Source organism: Prinia subflava, chromosome 3 (genome assembly GCF_021018805.1).
Source record: "Prinia subflava isolate CZ2003 ecotype Zambia chromosome 3, Cam_Psub_1.2, whole genome shotgun sequence".
Taxonomy (NCBI): Eukaryota; Metazoa; Chordata; class Aves; order Passeriformes; family Cisticolidae; genus Prinia; species Prinia subflava.
The window spans coordinates 2,789,988-2,811,096 of NC_086249.1; the positions used below are offsets into that span (position 1 = coordinate 2,789,988).

Below are 21,109 nucleotides of genomic sequence, written 5' to 3' on the forward strand. Positions count from 1 at the left end.
CAGAGAAGTCTCACTGGAAAGATATGGGTAAAGAAAGACAAACTGAGGCTCTGTTGAAGACAGGGAAGAAAGTTTTTTGTTCTTAATGAGGCAGTAAATCCTGTATTGTACAAACTGCAGTAGCAATAAAAGCACCCCATATCTCTACATAGGGCAGTGGCATAACCGAATGTGTGGGAAGCTCTCAGTAATCCTTTCAGCTGTTTTCATCCCTGCAGACCCCAAAATGTAGCTGAACTTACAAAGTCCTTGTTGGGATTTTCTTTTCCTGTCTCCTCTTTTTACAAGACACAGCTGGCACTTCTATTCAGCATCCATCCCTACATCAGTTGCAATCCTTACTGCAATCTTCCTGTCTCCACTGTCGCCCTGTTTTCTGTTGTGCTGCTGTAAATGAATCAATTTGTGCAATTAGCACTGGAGCTGTAAAACGCCTAATAACAGGGAAAACAGGAGCCTGTGAACTGAGGAAACTGGATTCACAACCAGGTTGGATGGTGTCATATGTTGCATTTTCTTCATTAGCAAAAGCAAAATATACTCCTTGCAGCTTCATGGTATTTGGAAGTATTAAAACCGTAAAAGTCTCAGCCAGATGATTCTGTAAGCAGCTGGGAGGTACCACTGATAGTAAGTTTAACATAGACTTTTCAGTGTGCCTTTTTACTTCAGTGTAATGTTCTTGAGAATCAGTAGAATTGGTGTTCGAAGTGGTCATTGGCTAAAATAAAACTTTACATAAAACCAAGACTGTCCAAGGACTTTGTTACCTGAATAAATGGAAATGTTCAGTTTTTCTCCCAGTGAAATATGGCAGTCTGGGCACTTTACTGGCACAATGGAAACAATGGGAGAGAACACACAAAGTGCAATTTGACAGTGACTAGGCTTGCATTTGAATACTGCAATAGTTAAAGGGGCCACAAGCTGGGTGTAAGTTGTACATCAGTGATACAAATAGCATGTGGCAGAGATCCAAACACATGCAGAAAATGCAGGGCCACAGCTCAAAAGATGGAATTCAGCTGTATTGTGTTGTCCAGTTTGGTGAGGATGAGGAAGCTTGTGCTAAAATGCTGGCTTGACCTTTAGAGAGGATCTCAGACTGACATATTCAGGCATGGCTGTCTGCATTTAAAGGACACAGCACCAGTAGCCACTAAATAGGATTGTTCAGGGTTTTCCATTAAATTCAGTGGAACTGCTCAAGTATGTAAATGTTATGCAGCTGCATGTATAGTGTCAGGTCCTCAGACATGATGGACAAGTTCATTATTAATAGATAAAAGTATTTATGAAGCTCAGTTGTAAATTTTGCATTGGTTTTTAAATATACAGACTACTTTCATACTTGTTCTAATTGCTCTAAGATAACAAAGCAAGTCTAATATTGATGACATATCTGTTCATTTCATCTTGACACTGTGGAGATGAACTGATGGAGACAATGTCATGGACTGTTTTCAAGCACTGATAACCCTTGTATCTTAATGTTGGTATATTGCAAACATGGAAAACAAGAATTTGAGCGCATGTACTTTAGGGCTACAAGGTTTAGAACCAAACAGCTCTTAGTCAGTGGTAGAGATACACACACTCCACACAGTGTGAATACTCACTCACTACTGAACTGATATCTCATGCTGTAGTACAGGACCTTTCGAAATTTCCTTGGTTTCTGTTTTCCTCTTTGTCCTATGCTATCACACAAAATCCATTTGACTAGAGATAATAAGGGTGCATGGGAGGTATATTCCTAGATTGAGCCATCATCTTTATGTCAAACATCCATTCTCTTTCAGCTTTTAAGAAGAGAAACAACCTCATGCATTTAGCCTCATACACAGCTGACACACACTGCCCCTCCCAGCACCACCAGGTTAAAAGATGTTCTGATATTTATGAATGCACAAAGTCACATGTCTCATTTATCTCCAGACCTGAGGCCCCATTATCATGTTAGCTCACTTGCTCAACCTGCAATCCTTACAGAGAGAAATTAAAGAAAAAGCTGTAACAGAACAAATATTCCTTAATCAATTGCCCTCTGACACCTCTCACTCAGAGGTTGGCGCTTGCGAAATGAATTAGTGTAATAAGCTCAATATGTACAGCAGATGGCATGGACATTATAATAAAAGTAGATGAAATAAAACCTCAAATAACTTGTAATGATTTATGACTATTGATCCCACTAAAGCATTTCTCTTCCTTCAGGGATAGGAGTAAAGAAGGAAACATTAGCTAAGTCCTTTCTTATATATTGTCTATATTTTTTCCCTTCATACTGAGGTGTAAAAAGCATTGAATGTAGAATATCTCTAAGCATTCAGGTAAAAAACCTTTTATGTAAAAGTTTAAATAAATTTTCTATCTATTTGAAGGAGTTTAAATAGGATTTCAAACTGATATTTTAAATAAAACTGCTTTATGAAGTGATTTTTTGGAGGGGAAACTACATGTCTAAATCTCTCAGCTTTATGGGGCATATCCATCTGCATCAGTCACATTGCATTATGTTGTTTCACAAAATGTCATAACATCTCATAGGACATATTTTTTCTGAAAACCATTTTTACCTAAATGGGAGGGTATGCTATTCACAAGGAAAGTGAGATTAGCTGGCAAGGTATGACAATATAAAGCTGAAGGGAAAACAGAAAAGCCAAAGACAAGAAGCCTAATTCAACTTTCCCTTAAAAATAATATATTCTGAAGAAAGGGAGGGAAAAAAAATCTAAAAGACAATGTTCCTGCATGTGTATTAGCAGGCGATAAAAAATGTCTAAGCTTTGATTTATGCAAGTTAAATCTCAGATCCCAGGTCAGAAAATATTTTCTCCAAATGGGGGCTGCACATATGTCATTGTGATTGCTACAGTGAGGAGTTTTATTTCCAAATCCCAGAAGATGAAAGAAATAACATCTATAAAAAGTTTAAGTATAACTGAGTTATCTGCTGGTTACGTGCTTCCCAGTTCAGGGAACTATTTGCACAGCTTAAGTCTGTCTTTAGGCTAGCATTTGTTTAGTACAACTGACCTCGAAAATACTTCAGCACAAAGGGAAAGTTACACACTAAATTAAAGCTGTCACGCAGACTTAGGACCCTGTTAAATTACTTAACCTATTAGTGTAGCTGAGAATTAATTTAGGTAAAAGCAATTTACCCCTGTTAATTTACAGACCTTAATAATATCTCATATTCAGCATACAGGTGTGTTACACGTGGGGTTTTCATTCAACCAAACACCACTGATTTACACACTCAGCTGTAATTCTTTGCCTTGGTGAGAGCAGAAAGCCTTTCAGACCCCTGGTGAAAGGAGGGAGCCTTTCAGACCCCTTGGATGGGTTCCACTGACAGAAATAAGGGATTACTAATTACTGGAGATAAAGGCTTTATAAGATTACGTGATTTGCCATAACATTTAGGACACCATGTGCGAAATTGGGTGGTGACTGAAAATTGCCAAAATTGGTATTGGAGGGTTTATTAACAGTTGCAACAAGCATCCAAAGTTCCCAACTGGAATGCAGCACCTTGTTATACTCAGTCCTCTGCCAGCCCCTCAGAGGGTCATCTGCTGAAGGGCAGTGCTTGTCTGAAATGAGTTCTACACTCCCAGGTGAAAATGAAGGCTATTTCAAGAAGGGGAGCGTGTTTTCTTAGGAAATTTTTGGAGCAGTTTTCATCTGCCTTGGTAAAGAATGGTCTCATGTTTTAAAAAACTAAAAGCATCATCTGTACCATTTCATCATTTTTAATCACAGTGGGATTTGAGATTGTCACAGAATCATTCTGCTTGTTGTGATTAAAGTAACGAGAAAAAATGGCATTTTTTTCTCACCTGAAACTACAGTGAAAAACCTTTGTTTAAACCTCTCCCAACCAAAACCAGACAAAGAAAAAGAGGCATGTGACAGGTTGTCATTGTAAATATATGGGAGAGGAAAGTGAATAATCAAAAGAGGCTACAGCACAGGAAGGCTGAGGCTTTGCTGTGTTCACCTCCTGGAATGCTATTTTTACCTCACCACATGCTGTAAGCCTTGTGGTGGGCTGCCATCGTGCAGGGGAAAGTGAGGGTCCCACACTGACATGTCAGCAAGGAGCAAATCCAGCTGCCAGCATTGCCCCAGAGGGAGGGAATGGCCAGGCTGGGCACAAGTGGGGCATGACCCTGGGGCTGGGTGGAGCAGTTTGTCTTTGGGTGGGTGTCAGGGCCCCCACCCTGTGCACACAAAAGCAGTATCAGCACAGCCAGCTCCTTGATCAGTGGTGGTGCAGCTGAGCTTCCCAGGCACGTACAAGGAAGACACAGCTGCTCTTTTATCTTCAGGGTGGTGTGTAAGACTCCCTCTAGGTCTTTGTGGGGAACTTTGCAGCACTGTTTACAGTACTCTGCCTGTAGAGATGTTTAGGTGTCTTTATTAGATTTAATTTCATGGAACCCTATGCACCGCAGCTTCCAAGCCCAAACACTAAGCTCTTTCAGCTATCAACAAAATTTTGTTAAAAAATTAAAAGCCTGCCCTTCCTTTTCAGATGAGTGGAGTGAAACCTGATCATGTCTATCTTTTTTCATGCTCTGATATACATGGATGTATACAGACTCCTTTTGCTCTGGCAGTCCCTTAGGGACCCCCAGCCCCTTGCCAACACCATGTGGCACAAAGGTGGCTTCATAGGTGGTGCCCTCAAAACACATTAATTGTGTTTGGTCCAAGCAAAACTTCAAGTTGAAATACTATTGAGAAATTGCAACTTGTCACTTCAGAAAGTTCATTTGGAAACAGCTGGGAGGAAACTTGTTCAAGCCATATCAAGCAGGCCTGTCAGACCAGTCAGCATCCCTTCAGGAGGATTTCCATAGATTTTTAAGAGACTATTTGAGTGAGACCAGGTTGCCTCTTTCTGTTAACGAGGCCTGCCTTCCATGGTTGAACCTGGATTTTGCAAAGTAGATTTTTTGCAAGACTTTGTAGTGTGTTTTTTGATGCAACCCCAGGCAAGCAACCATATTCCTGCTGTCTCATTTGTCATGGTATAATTGTGAACCATGGCATAGCAGGTTATGCAAGGTTTGCAGTGTGAAGGGGGTGTCGTCCTGAAAAGCCTTTGACTTCCAACTTTTTAGTATTTTTTAGTTAGAAGCCATGGTGTGAATATAAGGGAGGAGCAGAATTCTTTTCTTTCACTTTTGAATTAGAAAACTAAAAAAAAATCTCAGCAACACACATTAAATTCTGTCCCCAACCCAACAATAAAAAGCAGCTGTAGATGAATCTCTAGGAGAGAAAAATTCTGCTCAAATTCTGAATGAAACAGAGACGTTTTCATTACCATTTTCTTTTTTTTCTTTTATCAAACATTTTAATTATCTTTCCTTCCACATATTTAGCCTTCTGTTTAAAGTTTTTTTTTTTGTTTGTTTGGTTGGTTGGTTTGGTTGTTTTGTTTTTTTTTAATTGAAGGTTTTTAAAAAATTAGTGCATTAGAGAAAGACAAAGAAAACAACTCCCCCACCTTAACATAACCACATTTAGTCACACTTTATTAGGGCTGAGAGATGGTGGGTTTATGAAAATCCTTGAAGAGTATCTCCTAAGACATCACTCCCAAGAAACATGGTGGCTGCAAGGGTGATACTGCAGTACGATAAAAGCAAAATAGTTTAGGTTGAGTGCTGGCAGTGATCCAATTGCATCCTCCAGCCCCACCTGAACCCTCAGCACAGCCTCTTTCACATAGGTAAGTTGTACAGCGGTACAAAAGGTAGCCACCCTGAGATAATACCTACTTTTCCAGAAGAGGATGAAATGAAAAGCTCCTGTAGCTCAAGTTAATGAGAAAATTGTTTCTGTGCTTTGGGATTCTTAAAGGTTAGCAGAAGTAGAAATCACCAGCAGTTAGGAACAACTGAAAATAAAGCCATTGAAAGAGACAAAAAAAAAAAAGTAAAGAAAGGGCATCATAGCTGGGTCTTGGGTATTGTTTAGCTTCCAACAAGCTTTCATGGCTGTTTTTACAATCTTATTTTTCAGACTTTCCCCTCCCACTGTGTTAATGAGGCGGGAACTGACCTGCCTACTTATTTTCTGGCTTCATACTTAGCAACAGGGCAACATGCTGAACAGCTGACTGTGTGCACTGTATTGTGGATCAGATCTATGCTCTTTTGTGACTGATGATTGTTACATCTCTGAAAAAGTATACACCAAGTTCCACATTTGTATTTGCTTTGGGTAGATAATAGCATTTTCTCTCAAGGCAAGCTTTTCTTTCTCCACAGCATGATCATCAGACATCATGCTGAAGTGACATATATTATTCTAATTAACTCCCTTAGATATAAGGAGGAATGCCTCTGTAACTGCATGGAACTCCATAGAAAATTCCCGTGAACTCCAGGCATTTCGTTCAGTACTTACAAGCTATGAGCAGCTCACAGCTGTGCCAACCCTGTTTGCAGGGCAGCTCTGCACCCTCTCTTGGGCAAGGAGTTTTCCCCTCACCTCTCTTTCTCTTTCAGCTTGTGGCCTTGGTTTCCTTCCCATTTATGAATGTTGCTGGGAAGCCTTGAGTACAGATTGTGGTGACATTGCCACTGGTGATACAATTTAGACAAAGTGCTTCAGAGTTCGGAGCTGTGAGCTGGCACCACGTATGTGATTCTGAGCCCTTTGTAGGTGATTTTTTTCTGTTCAGCATGTATTCATCATGCATGTTTCAAGAGTAGCCGATGTTTGCCTTTGAAGTATCTCTGAGAGCACAGAAAATCAAGAGAAATATGGGACTGCTGGTGGGAGTTGCAGGCAGCTGATGTGGACACAGGAGGAGGTGTGCTTATAAACAATGTGAGCCAGGAAGAAGGAGCAAGTAAGAAACAGAGAAGGATGTAACTCTTTATTTGGAGCGATATTGGATTTGCCCCAGTCTGGACACAACTGCATTTTCCTTTTCCTCTCTAACAAAATCCCACAAGGATTCACCTGGAGAGCACAGTGGGCTAGGAAGAAGTAAAGCCTCAGCTGGAAACCAATTGCTTTCCCGTTTATGAGCTTTCCAGCTCTTTCCAAGATCAACACGGTAAAACAATACAGCTGCATACCTGCAGACAATATAATGGCAGAGCAAATTGCTCTCACAGAATAAAAGCTGTGTTGCTGTACCAGAAGATGCTTTCAAAACTCCGTGGGAGAGCTGTGTGGATCGCTTTGACATAGACAGGAAAAGCATTTCTTTGTTCAGAAAGTGAAATGACAGCTTTTAAACTATGAAAGCAGCTACAAGTTACATGTATAAGTTTCCTGAGACGTAACAGGCTTTCAAATCAAGTAACAAGCCTTAAACTGGGGAACATAATCAGACATAGTTGAGACGGGAGCTGAACCTAATGTAGGATTTCTTTCCCTAGTGCATACTAAGTTGTGTTTCACATCCACATAGCCTGAAGCTTCAGCATTTCTCAGGAGGAAATGTATGTACAGGTGAAGTTCTGGAAGAACACTAACTTATTTCAACAATTTTCTTTGAAAATATTAACTGCTTCCTGACCAAGTTATGTCAATGAATGTGTACTCAGCTGTGTATAAACGCTGAGAGAATCATGTACAAACCAGAGTATACTCCTTTGGCTACATCAGACAGGTTTCTGGAAATGGTTTCGGTTCCTGGTTCTTGCCATCTTGTGTCACCTTGCAGAGGGCACTGGGCATTTTTATCTGCTCAGAGGTTAAATCCTTGGAAATCCTGTGACTAATTCAGAGGCACTCTGATCTCCTCTGTCACCCCATAGTGATGCTGTAATCTAAGTAACAGCAGCCACATCTCTTAATTAAAAGACCATGTTGAGCCATATGGCACTGCTACATATCAAACTGCTGCCGTGTGTAACTCTGGGTGCTGGGTACCCATGTATGTGCTGCTTCAGCTTTTCAGCCTCCAGATTCTGAAGTACAGCAAAGTTGATGACTACACTGAATCTTTGTTAAAGACCAGCAGAAAAGATCCCTGAGGAATGCCAACTTCATGTGAAAAATGAAACATCCATGGTGTTAATTTAGTTCAGTTTAACTGCACATTGGGAAGGCATCATTTGGGTTTTTTCTCCAATTAAAGGGTGCCATGTGCAGTGCACCCAACCAGCCAGGAATTAGGGAGAGCTACCCTGGGACTTCTCACTGACAGTGAAGGTTGCAAACAGTTCTCATTAGCATGCAGCCTACTAAATGAAGTGTAAGTAAGGCTTTGCATTAAGAAAGGAAAGAATCTGTGCCCCAGAATACTGATTACTGTGAACAGCAATGCTACAGTGGAAGGCATTAGATGGGAGAATGCTTTTGAGAGCAGAGCATAAAGAGGGTCTGGCTGTTTCAGGCCAAGTACTTGATTTTAAGAGATTCCTAATCAGTTTATACCCTAAAACTGAAGTACGCATCTTTCTACTTTGTACAATGAAGGTCTTAGGAACTGCATTTTCTCTTCAAGACAAGTGTGGTAAAATTCATGGGTAATCTTGCACTACCAAGATTGTATATCGTATAACTGAAGCTAAACTTGCCTTGCTTTTGCACTTCAGGATTTTGGTGTGGCTCTTTTGGAATTTAATGGGATGGGGACTGAATTCAGGCAAACTGCCTGACAAGCAGGCATGAGGTTCAGATCTCAGCTTTTTCTTCAGATCTCAGCTTCAGGGGCTTAGGCTCACCTTCCTCACTGATCCCGAAGGGGGCTGTTTTGCTCTCAGTCACAGCTTTCTCATGAAAGCAATCCAGCAAAAAAGCAGTGACCATCTCAAACTTGAGAGCTGTAGTCAATAAGTACAACTGCATACAAATTGCTTCCTCCCATGCAGTGTGTCCTTGCATCTGTCAGAACTGATGGCTCTCCTCAGACAATGTTGGAGCTCCCTGGTGCTACCAGCTCCCAAGAGAACTGAAACAGAGGGGGGCAGTGGAGGGAGGCATGCTACACACATTCCCACTCTGCTGAGCTCTCAGACTCTACTAGAGCCTCCAGGAGTGTCTCGTGCTTGTTTCAAGACCTGATAGATATTTTGGATAGTGCAGTTCAGTGCTGAGTCTCAAAATACATATGCGAATGAGGTAATATATTTGAAGATGTGGTGACAAACCTTCTGCATTGTACTTAGCCTTAAGGTTACTCAGGCAACCTAGATATCAATATGCACATAACCAGCTGGATACTGGAACAATTACTGTTTTCCACACAGCATTTGCCGTCTGTACATTGTTATGAAAGTGATCTTCTGGCACCATCAGTCTCACCTACATCACCCTATTACTAGAAATAGAGTCTTGTAATTATCACCTAAAAGCATACATATTTGAACTACCTTGCCATTGTGAGGCTGATTTTTAGCTGGCATGTTTTTGGTTCCTATCGATATATTTCTGTAGCAGAGGATTTTCAGGGCTTCCTTTGGATGTATTATCTAGAGAAAGCTTTTATAGGAAATTTTTGTATTAAAAAAGGAGAGTCTTGCTCAGAATTTGTTCTCCACCATTTTCATTAGCAAAGATGCTGAAATTGAAAGGTATGGTCCTTGGAAAGTTCTGCCCCACTTATTTACAAGGAAAAAGTTACACATATTAAGTGTGGCTCTTCATAGGCCTCCTGCAATTGCCCTCTAAAGCTTTCCTACATACCAGTTTCCCTCAGAGGCCACAAAAAAGGGGAGAGCAGTTGATGTTTCAAGATACCTAGCTGACTCTGTCCTGGAAGTGTTCTGGTCTGGGATGCAGGTAAAACAAGCTGCATTTTTAGTTTCATAGAGTCATGGGACAATTGAGTGGTTTGAATTGGAAAGGAGTTTAAAGATGATCTCATTCTAGCCCCCTGCCACGGGCTAGGACACCTTTCACTATCCCAGGTTGCTCAGACCCCCATACAATGTGGCCTTCAATATCCAGGGATGGGGCATCCACAAGTCTTTTGGGCAACCACTTCCAGTGCCTCACCACTCTTGTAGTAAAGAATTTCTTCTGTATAAAGCTAAATTTCCCCCAAATCTTTTAGCTTGAACCCATTACTCCTTGTCCTATCACTATGGTTCTTGATGAAGAGTCCCTCTCCATCTTCCTCACAAGCCCACTTCAAGCACTACAAGGTCCCCACACAATCTTCTCCTCACCAGACTGAGTTGAGGCTCACCTCAACTTTCTCAGCCTATCAGACAGGTTTGTTTTTCTCTGATTGAGAAAGTGCAATAAAAATGTAATAAAGGAAAGTGCCTGTGTAGTCTGAGATGCAACAGGCAGCTGCAGACACAGCAGCTTAAAAAGCGACACCTTCACCTGTCATCAGAGACGAGTCTGTGTTTAGTTCAACCCTGCAAGAAGTGGCAGAATGGAACACCCCACTGTGTGGTAACAGCCCAAGAACTGGTAAGGGCTGCCTACCCATGCCAGAGGTGCTGTGCTTCTCCATCTGTGCTCCAAGGGAAACAAGGTGTATTAATGACAGCTGGGCATATCAGTTCATCTGGAGTACATTACTTGCTTTTTTTCCCTCCAGAATTCAATAAGACACAGGTTTATAAGAATTATCACTGAGCCCTGCTTGTGCACATTTGCAAATCTCTCTGGGTGTCTATTTTGAGCAAGATGCAGTAAGATGTGAAATCTTGTCCCAGCTCATTTTCAGGACATGCCTGATTTTACGCACATAAGCAGTCTTACTATGTTCAGTGGAAGTACAGAATTCTTTAAATGAAGCATTGAGATGAGTTTCATTACAGAATCTGGCCCACTAACCTGTGAAATCTGACCTGTGAAACTTTGCTAATTATCCAACTTTTCTTTCCCTGTTAGCAAAAAAGCAAGCCAACAAACAAAAAAAACACCACAAAACACACGTTTAAGAACAGCAACAATAAAAACGAAAATATTTTAGTACTGAGATGTTTTTTAAAGAGGATTGATAATGCTTCAAGGTCATAGATTGGAAAATGCACCTTCTTCACCCTCTACATCTCAGTGCAGAAACAAAGCTGTAACTTAGTATAACCTGGTTTCTTTATTTGTTCTTTATTTGCAACATGATGATTTGCCATTAGGACAGTCTGAAGACTGTTTGTAGACCACCATTAGTGTGGATAGCAAATAAATGGCTTTGGAGGTCACAGGTTTTGTCAAACAGTATCTTTGAGCAGACTGATTTTCAGATGGCTTCTTAACACTTTCCAAAACTGGAGCTCCATCAGTAGGGATTTTAGGGAGACTCCAAACAGACAGTGTGGACAGTATAGCAGGGCTTTGCCCACTACAGCTAGAGTTACAAATTGAAACAGATGAGAGACAGCTATAGACAGAAAAATTTATTCAGCTATATTTATCTTCAGAGACTTCCTAGATATTGCCATGTTACAATTTTCTTGGTCCTAGCACCTTTAAGACAGTTTTTCCCTTGATTAAACCCCTTGAATAAAGAAATTACTATAAATGTACCAGGAATGATAAAAAAGAGACACCATGCTTTCATCCATCACATTTTTCCAGTCTTAAATTTAGTAGGGGTTGAGTACTCAGGTTTTGCTCACAGCTGTTAAGTCACAAGGAAAGCAGTGAAAAAGAATGCAGAACAACAAAAAATAGTATTGTGGTGGTGAAGCAGGTTAGCAGGTAGGAGTGGGAGACCTTGATTGTTGGGAGAGCACTGTTTGATACATGGAATTGTTTGGTTCTGAGCCGTGCAGTTCCTTGTGTTGAACAGCCAAGATGGTGCTACAGCAGGACTCTGCTGGTCTCAGTTGCCAGCAAGAGGTGGTCAGGAACACCCAATAGAGCCAATGTTTGTAAAATTGGTTACAACTAATCCTTACCAATTTTGTTTGCTGTATAGCCTTTCCATCAACATTTTTCTAGCATTAACAGAGGAAATTATTGCCTCTTCAGTTTTGTTCACATGCTCTGGCAGTCGTTCATTCCTGAGAAAGGGACACAAACCCATAAAGTATCCGGCCAACTCAGTGCTGCACATTCAGGGCTTGGGGTTTAACTTTCTGAACCTGTGTTGCCTTGTGTCTTTAAATGCTCAGAATGTCTAGCCCTGTGGATAAAGATCAGAATTGGTAGCTGATCAATTTTCCTAGAGCTGGTCAAATTAGTAGTCTCTCTGTTACCCAGGCAGGAAATTATGCAATATTTTTTAAATTTATATCTCGTACTCCACTAGTATGATACTTTGAAAATAATAATAATAATTTGAAGATAATTTATGCAAACAAATATCATTCTGTGCAATCTGATTTTGATTACTCACCTCTTGCTAATATTTTTTACAAAGTACAGGCATCAAAATCACATCATATTTTTTGTTGCTTCCTTATTGGACACCTAAAAAATATATAAAACCTTGTGGGTTTGGTCTGGATTTTGGTTAACCATAATATGGACACTTCAAATGTTTTACAAACATTTCCAGAAGAAAATATTACAAACTTAGAAATTCTAAAGTATTCTAATTATAGCAGATCAAAATTCTGAATTAATGTTGCAGGAAGTTCTGAAAGATTGAAAGGTTTGTTCTTATTCTGGAATGAAAATCGAAATATTTACAACTGCTGAATGAAGAGATAATACAAAATATCTCATCTGAGAATTGTGAACTATGAACATTAATAATTAGCACTTCCTTACTTGTGTTATAACCTTGGCCATACTGAAGGATTAAAAAACAACCTGAAAAGCCTACAAAGAAAAGTGGCTAAGTGATCTGGAAATCTCAGACATGACTGCAGTTTTCTAGGTTTCCAAAATTCGTTCCACACAGTCAAAAAAGCAGGGTTTCTTAAAGCTTTGGCTGAGTAAATACTGATTGAAGTGTCACTGATTTCAGCTGTGTTTTGTATTACAAAGCTACACATGCTTTCTTCCATTTAAGCCTAACAATCCCAAGAAATAGAGATGACAGGATAAAGGTCAATGGTCAAAGATGTGAGCTGTTTAGTGAAATTTACTGCAACAGGAAAAATTACTGATATATCTCTGTGCTTCCCTTTCATTTTCTTTTTTTTTTTAGATGAAGTAAAATGTTCTGGAACAAAAAAAATTCTTTGCAATGTTGCTTGGTGTAATTTGGCAGAGCCCTGAGATAACTGGCTAACCCCTCATCAGATCAGCGAAACTGAGCTATTTCTGCAAACATTTTACTTTCAAGTGACATTTTTTTCTTTAAAGAAAACATTGAAAGTGTATTGAAAATTATCTGACAAACTGATGAGTGATATCAATCCATAACTACAGATAACTTTATGTTGACTTGCATAAATATTGACTGTCAATGTAATGAAAAATTCTAGTTTTTAGTGTGCATTTTAAATGATATTTGATTGATTTCTACAGGCTCTTTAGAATTTCTGCTGCACATTTCAAACCGTATTCTGCTTTTTGTGTGGAGAAGCAACGTGTTTTCTCCAGTAAAAGAGGATGCCCTTTGCAAAAGATCCATTTTCACTTCTTGAGGTAAGGTGAATGAGTGTACTGTTTAATTATTTAGGAAGTGAAAGCTAATGGAGTTCCTATAATGTGGGTTCTTATAATTTCCTAGAGCATCCTTCTCTGTATACCTGTGTGTGGTTCATCTCTGTCCTCATAAATCAAGTCTCATGACAAATTGCAGGAGTATTTGGGAAACTGAATGCAATGTTTTAAAGAAATTTCTTTGTGCCAGGATATCACTTCATTTAATAAAATAAGTAAATGAAAGAGAAGTGCGGGAATATAATCAGTAATTTTTTCTATTGCAGTAAACTTCACTTAAGAGCTCACATCTTTGACTATTGACCTTTACCCTGTCATCTCTGTTTCTTGGGATTGTTTTTGTTGAATTTAGTAAAGCATGTGTAACTGCAATGCAAAACACAGCTGAAATCAGTGACACTTGAATCAGTCTTTATTGTGCTGAAGTCGCTGTAGGATATCCCTTACTTAAACTGTAGTGTCACAATAAGGCAGAGTTGATTTCAGCACAAGAAGGAATGGCAATCATATGCAAATATATAAATGTCAGTGCAAACAAAGGGCAATATGCAAACAGATTTGCTCTTGGCAGAATTTGTTTTAATTTTCAAATGTAATAAAAGAAAGTAGATGAAAAGAAACACAGAAAAGAAACAAGATTAACTAGTCATGTCGCCTCCTGGCTGAAGTCTTCAAAGTCCTGCTGTTCAGAACATTGAGATCAGTTACCTGAAAAGTCTGAATGCTGCAGCAGAGCTTATGTTAAGCTTTCTCAAGACATTTAGAAAGCATATTTAAACCTAAATGTTCCTGATCCAAATGTTACACAATTGAGTGCAGATCTTCGATGTGAAAACAGTATGCTGGCTTCCATCCACAAAAGAAATTAATGTTCAAACAAATCACAGTGTTGTCTAAAATGCACGCTACAAAAGTAAGTAGCAGATGACATTAAAGCACTCCACAAATGTATGTGATCAAATAATTTCAGAGGAAGCCTGCAAGCACCTCAAAACATGCTAAATTATCAGCATAATAGAAAAATATACAATGAAAGTAGAAAGGAAAATGTGAACATAGTCACAGTCCAAAAATGGCAAAATTCAAACAGTATAAACAGGTGGAGAGGGCTCAACAAGGAGCTCAGTGGATTATTCTTGGATTACTTTTAAATCTGTGTTCAAATCCTCATTTTTACTGCAACTGAAATAAGCACTGATGACGTGAAATTTGTCTGCAATGGAAAGTAATCCACGTGCCAAAGACTTCAGGAGTTAGGAGAGTTTCTTCATGTTCCTAGGTGACTTGCAGCAGTCAGGATCTACATCCATGTGCAGGCCCAGATCTTCCATCTGTCTTTTCACATATAATCTCACCTCACTAGATAGGCAAACCTGACCATTTTTACTGACTTACAGCAAATCTGTGGGAGAAAAAAAAATATGTAGAAACTGAAAAATGTTTTCACATAACCTGGACAATAATACAGAGCCTGTGAGGGTGTTAAATTTCAGATTTAAAGGGTGATCCAAGGCGTGATATTTACGTGCAGTTCCTCAGGTCAAAATGGCTCTGTGTCAGTGAAGCATGAAGAGAATGCATACACACACATATCCACGGATACAGTCTCCAGACGTTCAGAGCAACTGTGAATGAGAGCTCCTCAGCCCTGAAATGAACCCCTCTGTCGATGTGCTCACAGAGAGCCAACGGGCTCTGTCACCGCTGGCCCAGACACAGCGACAGAGTGGGATGGGGTCAGTCTGCAGGCTCACAAGCAGTACTGACTCTGTGGGTTCTTTGCCTGGCAGAGGCTTATGCGAGCGATGGAGATTCGACAGGCAGTGGAAAGAAAGGAGGAAACAATTTCAGACGAACAGAGGGTTTATTGCAAACACCTCCTCAGCCCAAAACTGCTCGGGGGGAGAGGGGTGCGGGGGGTTTTTGTCCAAAGGATTTGGAGGGGGGACAAAGGGGGTGGCCAGCCACTGCCAGCCAACCGGGGCAGGTTGCCAGGGGATACAGGTGTAATAGAACATCGCTTGGACTAATCAGGGGAAAAATAGGAGGGATTTACAAAGGCGGGAGAAATGACAGGCAGCTAACCGTGTGCCGCATGGCAGGTGCTGGAGTCATGTGAGTTAAACAAAGGAACAATCGAGGGGTGGGGTACAGGGAACCCAACAAGTACAAAAGTATAGAAAGCCTAACCGATTAAATTAACACACTGCCACAAACCCCCAGCATCCCCAGGCTGAGCCGAGCGGAGCTGCTGCCGTGGCTCACACGCGGGAGGCGCGGGCCGTGCCGTGGGACACACCTCAGTCCGGGCCTGGCGCCGTTCCCGTTGGAACCACGCTGGCACCGCTCACAGGCAGAGCTATCTCAGGGCTCACAGCTCAGGCCAAGAAGTGACACATCTCCTCCAGCCAAGCATGCTTCCATTTCACCACACCACTCCTCCGGGGGGAGGCTGGCCCTCTTCCAGGGTGCTGCTGCCCCCATGGTGGGGGCGCGTTGTCTCGGACAGAGCCGCTGTGGGAGCTGCGGTGCCTCTGCCGTGAGGCTCACGGGACAGCCGGGGCTGGTGACTCCTGCACCACCTGCCCTGCACAGCACCTCTGGGCAAAGCCTCTCTGAGCCACACTCCAGCCGCTCCTTCCTCCCTTCCCTGCTCCTGGACAAGTAAGCACAACGCTGCTGAGCATTGTACAGGCCTCCAAATGTATTTACCTCGGGGGATTTCCTGACCCTAGTGTTGTTTGCCTGTACCTCCCAGCAGATCTAATCTCCAGTGGCTTTTCTCATATGTGTCCTTGGAATCATGTCAAGTTTTGCATCCACAGACTTGTTTGCGTCCTTAGCAGTGTGGCTGTTGTATTTTGACCCTCAGCTGTGACTGCTTCTTTTGATTTGCCTTCTCCTGACATTTTTCTGTGACCTAGCATGGGTTAGAAGCTGTAACAGGAAAGGCATAATTAAACAGAAAACTTACATGTACTGACAAGGAGTGGTAGAAGTACTAAGTCCTTTATAACAGCTATATGGGGCCAAGAGGTACAAGATCATGTAACCTCAGCTGAATTTAGCTTAATATTTGATAGAGTCCATTCAAAGCAGTGTGATAAACTCAGAACATCTGCTTTTCATTGTCACTGTTAATGTGGCTTTTATATGTGACTGGCTCATAAAAAAGATTCTGCTCTAAGGTGTTGTTTGTTCAGCATTGAGCTGATGCAAATGCCAGCTTTTCTACCCCCTGATGCAACAAGAGCCTAACTCCTTTGCAATGTAGTATTTGGAACCTAAGCAATATTTGTTTATAAGTTCTCCTAGCAGTGTTTCCTAGTATCTTAAAAGTTACACAATTTCAGGGTTTTCTATTGGCTGTAAATATTATTCAAGTGAAAATTTTTTTCATCTTTTTGCTACATTAATTGAGTCAATCATTACATAGTTATTTTTTCTTTTAAATTTGCTTTCAAAAGTGCTTCTTCTTTCTTTCAGGAAGAATTTCTTCACTGAAGGGGCTGTCAAGCATTGAACAGATTGCCTAGAGAAGTGATGGAGTCACCATTCATGGAAGCATTCAAGAAATTACTGGAAAAGAGCAAAAAGTGACATAGCTTTGTTGACAACGTGGTGTTCAGTCAAAAGGCTGAACTCTATGATCTTAGAGGTCTTTTTAAACCTTAATGATTCTCTGATTTTATACTATGATCCCCTGTCTCTTTTCTTGAACTCTTATCCCAAATCATACCAGGGGTCAGTATTTTGCCTCCTTGTCATCAGCATTAACTTCAGCATTCAGCCTGGCCTCCCTTATCAGCTTTCATGTCAAACACTGGTGTAGATGCCTGATAAAAACAGGGGACTTCGTGTTTTTAAAATGAAGCTGGTTCCTAAAACAACTAAATGTAGCTGCCATTCCCACCCCATTGCCTTCTCTGAACATTTCACACCTGTTGTCCCTGCTCTCTCCTTCTCCCATCAGTACATCCCTTGTACCTCCCTGGTGGTCTTGGCACGATATCAGTTCATGTGCAAGTAAAAATAAGCAAGCTGTGTGACAAAAGATACTCATGGCTGTATGTCAATTTTATTTTGCTGTTTGCTTTCCTATTCTTTAAGAGGGAAAGGGAGTCAGAATTACCCTGGCCAGGAATGTGAGGTTTAAAAAGCACTTGCTTTTCAGAGGGACATAGCTATTCCTGTATAGTTTATGGCTTTGCCATTGCTCTAGAAGCACTCTGGCACCACAGCCTTCTCCTGTTCATGCCCCTTGTTCCATAATCTGCATACTTTAAGCCTTTCAGCACACATCATGTGTGAATTACCAATCCAGCACCAGAAGTTCACAGAAGGGACTATGTATCTCAGCAAAACTGCTTTCTTTTTTCCCTCTTGGAAAAAACATAGCTAGCTATATCCTATCCAATATCCTTTTCAACGTGGCGTGCATATCACATAGAGAAAGCTAGGCCATTCCTTGGGTGAACAGGATTTTATGGAACAGAGCTAGATGATTCTTATGAATCAGTAAGAGTAACAAGATGGAAAAAAATGAAGTCCCATTCAAGTTATCTGTTGGGAGGAAAAGGGTGAATCAACATTGACAATGTATTCATCTTAATGAGGACAAATATTTATACCAAATAAAATTTACATATCAGAAAATGCAAGAGAGGCATATAATTAACAAAAGGCAAGGGAATTGGCATAACACTGATAAATGCTTCATTAATAAAATAACTATTTTAAAATGTCAAAATGAGTATATTTTATTCATAAATTGTGTAGAATTTAGCACACTAATTAAAAAAAGACATAGACTTCATAGATATTTACATGGCAATTAAATCCACAATGCCACTGACCCAGCTAAATTAATGTTGGCCCCAACTTAAAAGTAGACAGTATAAATAAATAATTCACACCATCACTAAAGTCTTTGCTTAACCAAACAGTTCAGTGTAGGAAATTCTAGGAATTATGAATTACTTTGATGTGCATTAAAAAAACACAACAAAATAAAATGCAAAATAAAACACTCAAATGTTTTATTAGAGACTCAGATTCCAATCTAAGTTATATCAACAGTGATGGGAAGAACGCAAGCACAGCAGGTGATAAGAGTCCAGCTGTCTTTTTAAAGCAACTAAATCTGCTTTGCAGATTCTTAGGCAGCAGAAGGTCTGTGCTTACAGTTCCACACAAGAGTTCTCCAGATCCTCAGGCATTGCCATTGGTTTTGACTGGGCTATTTATCACAGAAGAGTTATCAAGCTTGTGCCTTACCCTTATTCTTGTTCCTAGGGAGAAAGGGAAAAATCACAAGCAGCATGCTAAGAACATGAAGAGAAAGGAATAGGCTCATTTTAAATTACCATTTCATGGTATGTGTTCATGTGGTGGCACATGGAGCTCCCTCTTTCCAGGAATTCAAAATTTGACTGTCATCAAGGAACAGAAACATACAAAGGAGCTATATAAAAGTAGCTTGATCATAGCTTCCTTGAAAGTCAAATCCTAAAAAGAGGTAACCACCCTGGCAATGTTCCTGGTGAATCAGCCACTGTCTTTTAGAGCTGACTGCAAAGTAGGGCACTTCTTCATCCTTGGTCAGGTTGGGAAAGAAGGCAACAGAGTTAGCTGAAGTCTTGGCATGGCCTGTGCACCCAAAGATAGAAGTGCTGTACACTGATGCTCTGTATCTGCCTGTGTTTAATAAGAACCTCAGGCAGAATCACTAGCAGATGAGACTGACTAACAAAAGGAAGCATATAAACAGAAGTGCTGTGCCAAACACAGGTCCCAGAGCCAGATCAGGATGAGTTCAAGGTGATATAGAAAAGAAGGGGCCTGGAACAATGCTTGTGTTATATTCTTCCCATTACAACGTCCTGTCTTGCTCCTTCATGGTGCCTGGTACCATACCCCACAGGATGCATGCTGTCCCCTAAGAAAAGAACCATAAAACTGAACTAAAAAATCAGCTTTATTACATGCTGTGATCTGCTTGCACAGAGGTGACTAATTTTTGTAACTGTTAGGGGTAAACATACAGTCACTGTAAAGTATGCAATCCATTCTCAGAACATCTTCCACCTCAAAACAGCTCTCAAAATGAAATTTAGGTATCAGGCAGATTATCCACACAGAAGGGAATCTTACCACTGGATCTATTCAGTACTAATTTTAAAAATGGGCTAGAAAATATTGATGAAGTGTTTGTAATTTCCACAGATCAAAAAGGCTGCAGAGGACCATGAAGTCTGCTTTGAGTATCAGGGGTTTTTTTTCCTGGCTATGTCCCATGTGAGGCACACAGCATTGTTATGCACACCATACAGAACAGACCACCAACATCTTATTGCTCAGGGTTACTGGAATGTAGATTTTTTTAATTTTTCGCAATTACTTACAGGACTTAATAATGCAAAGTCCTTCTGAAATAACGATTCTCCTAAAACACTGGATATAATTCTAGGTTTTATTCCAGAAAGATATTGATAGGTTGGAAGATGTTCAGAGAAAAGTAACAGATGTGTTTAAGGCACTGGAGGGACTGATTTATGGAAGGAAATTGCCAGAAATAAAAATGAACATTATATTGAAGCTTCGACCAACCCAGAATGAAATGGGAGGCCAATGTGACAACAATGTATGGGGGTTTTGAAAGGTGAGTGGTTCATTTATGGAAAGGAATTTGTATGCAGGTCATCCAAGGGCTAAGATAGTAGGATGTAAAATCATGGGTAGAAGTATCAGGAGAAAAAAAGGCATATAAATGATTAGTTAGTAGAGTTGCATCCCATGAGAAGCCACTGAATTATTTTAAACAAGCTTTGGTAATACACTAGGGCTGTACCATAAGGGAAAAGCTCTACATAGTCACAGAGAGAGATTTAATAATTTTTTCTCTTTCTAATTTCAGTGACTCAGTACCTCACTTCATAATTTCTGCTGTCGCAATTATCCTTTTCTGTTGTTTTTTCTAAATTTTTTTTTTACTCACACGTGCCACTCAGCCAGTAGTTACAATGATTTCATACATTATTCAGCAAATGGTTTCACATCTCCTACACATAAACGTCTTATCTGCATGCCAGTTATGTGTCATAGCAGTCCCTGGACCGGGAGGAGTTATACCAAGTCTCTGGGGAGAGTGCCTGCAGTCTGATCCACCTCTTCCCATCCAAGCTCTCCTCTGCAAGTTTGACTGTTTGAGGTTAGCTCAGCTTCTGGGCCCACACCATTGAAATGCTGAGTGTGCTTGGTTTGGGTTCATCCTTCAGGACTGGCCCTTCCAGCCACAGTAAAGTATAGAGGGTATGTCACTAAATCATAATCTATCCCGTCTGGTACTGAATTTGTTCCATAATAAGCTGTTCCTGATACAACTCTGCTGATGTCATCTCAGTCTTTCTTGGGTTTCAATACTTTAGCTGCATGATTGAAAGCTCTCATTTTTGGGGCAAAATTTCGAGAATAGGGAAGTTATCCTGATATTGGCTCCTTCTCTGCTTTCAAGCCATTGCTGCATGCAATTTTTCTTGTAATGTACTTTTCCGGTAATGGATTCAAGCAAACATCACTTCAGCCAAGGTCATAATTTTGG

At 40.5% G+C, this 21,109-nt stretch overlaps 1 long non-coding RNA gene across 1 annotated transcript in view; it reads left to right on the forward strand.

The window, feature by feature from the left end:
- Positions 1-18,351, forward strand: part of LOC134548768 (uncharacterized) — a 36,194-nt gene extending 17,843 nt beyond the window's left edge. Inside the window, exons 2-3 of the long non-coding RNA XR_010079887.1 lie at positions 13,372-13,491; positions 16,996-18,351. This is a non-coding gene — a long non-coding RNA (uncharacterized LOC134548768). The remainder of the gene's footprint in view (positions 1-13,371; positions 13,492-16,995) is intronic.
- The last annotated feature ends 2,758 nt before the right edge of the window (positions 18,352-21,109 follow it).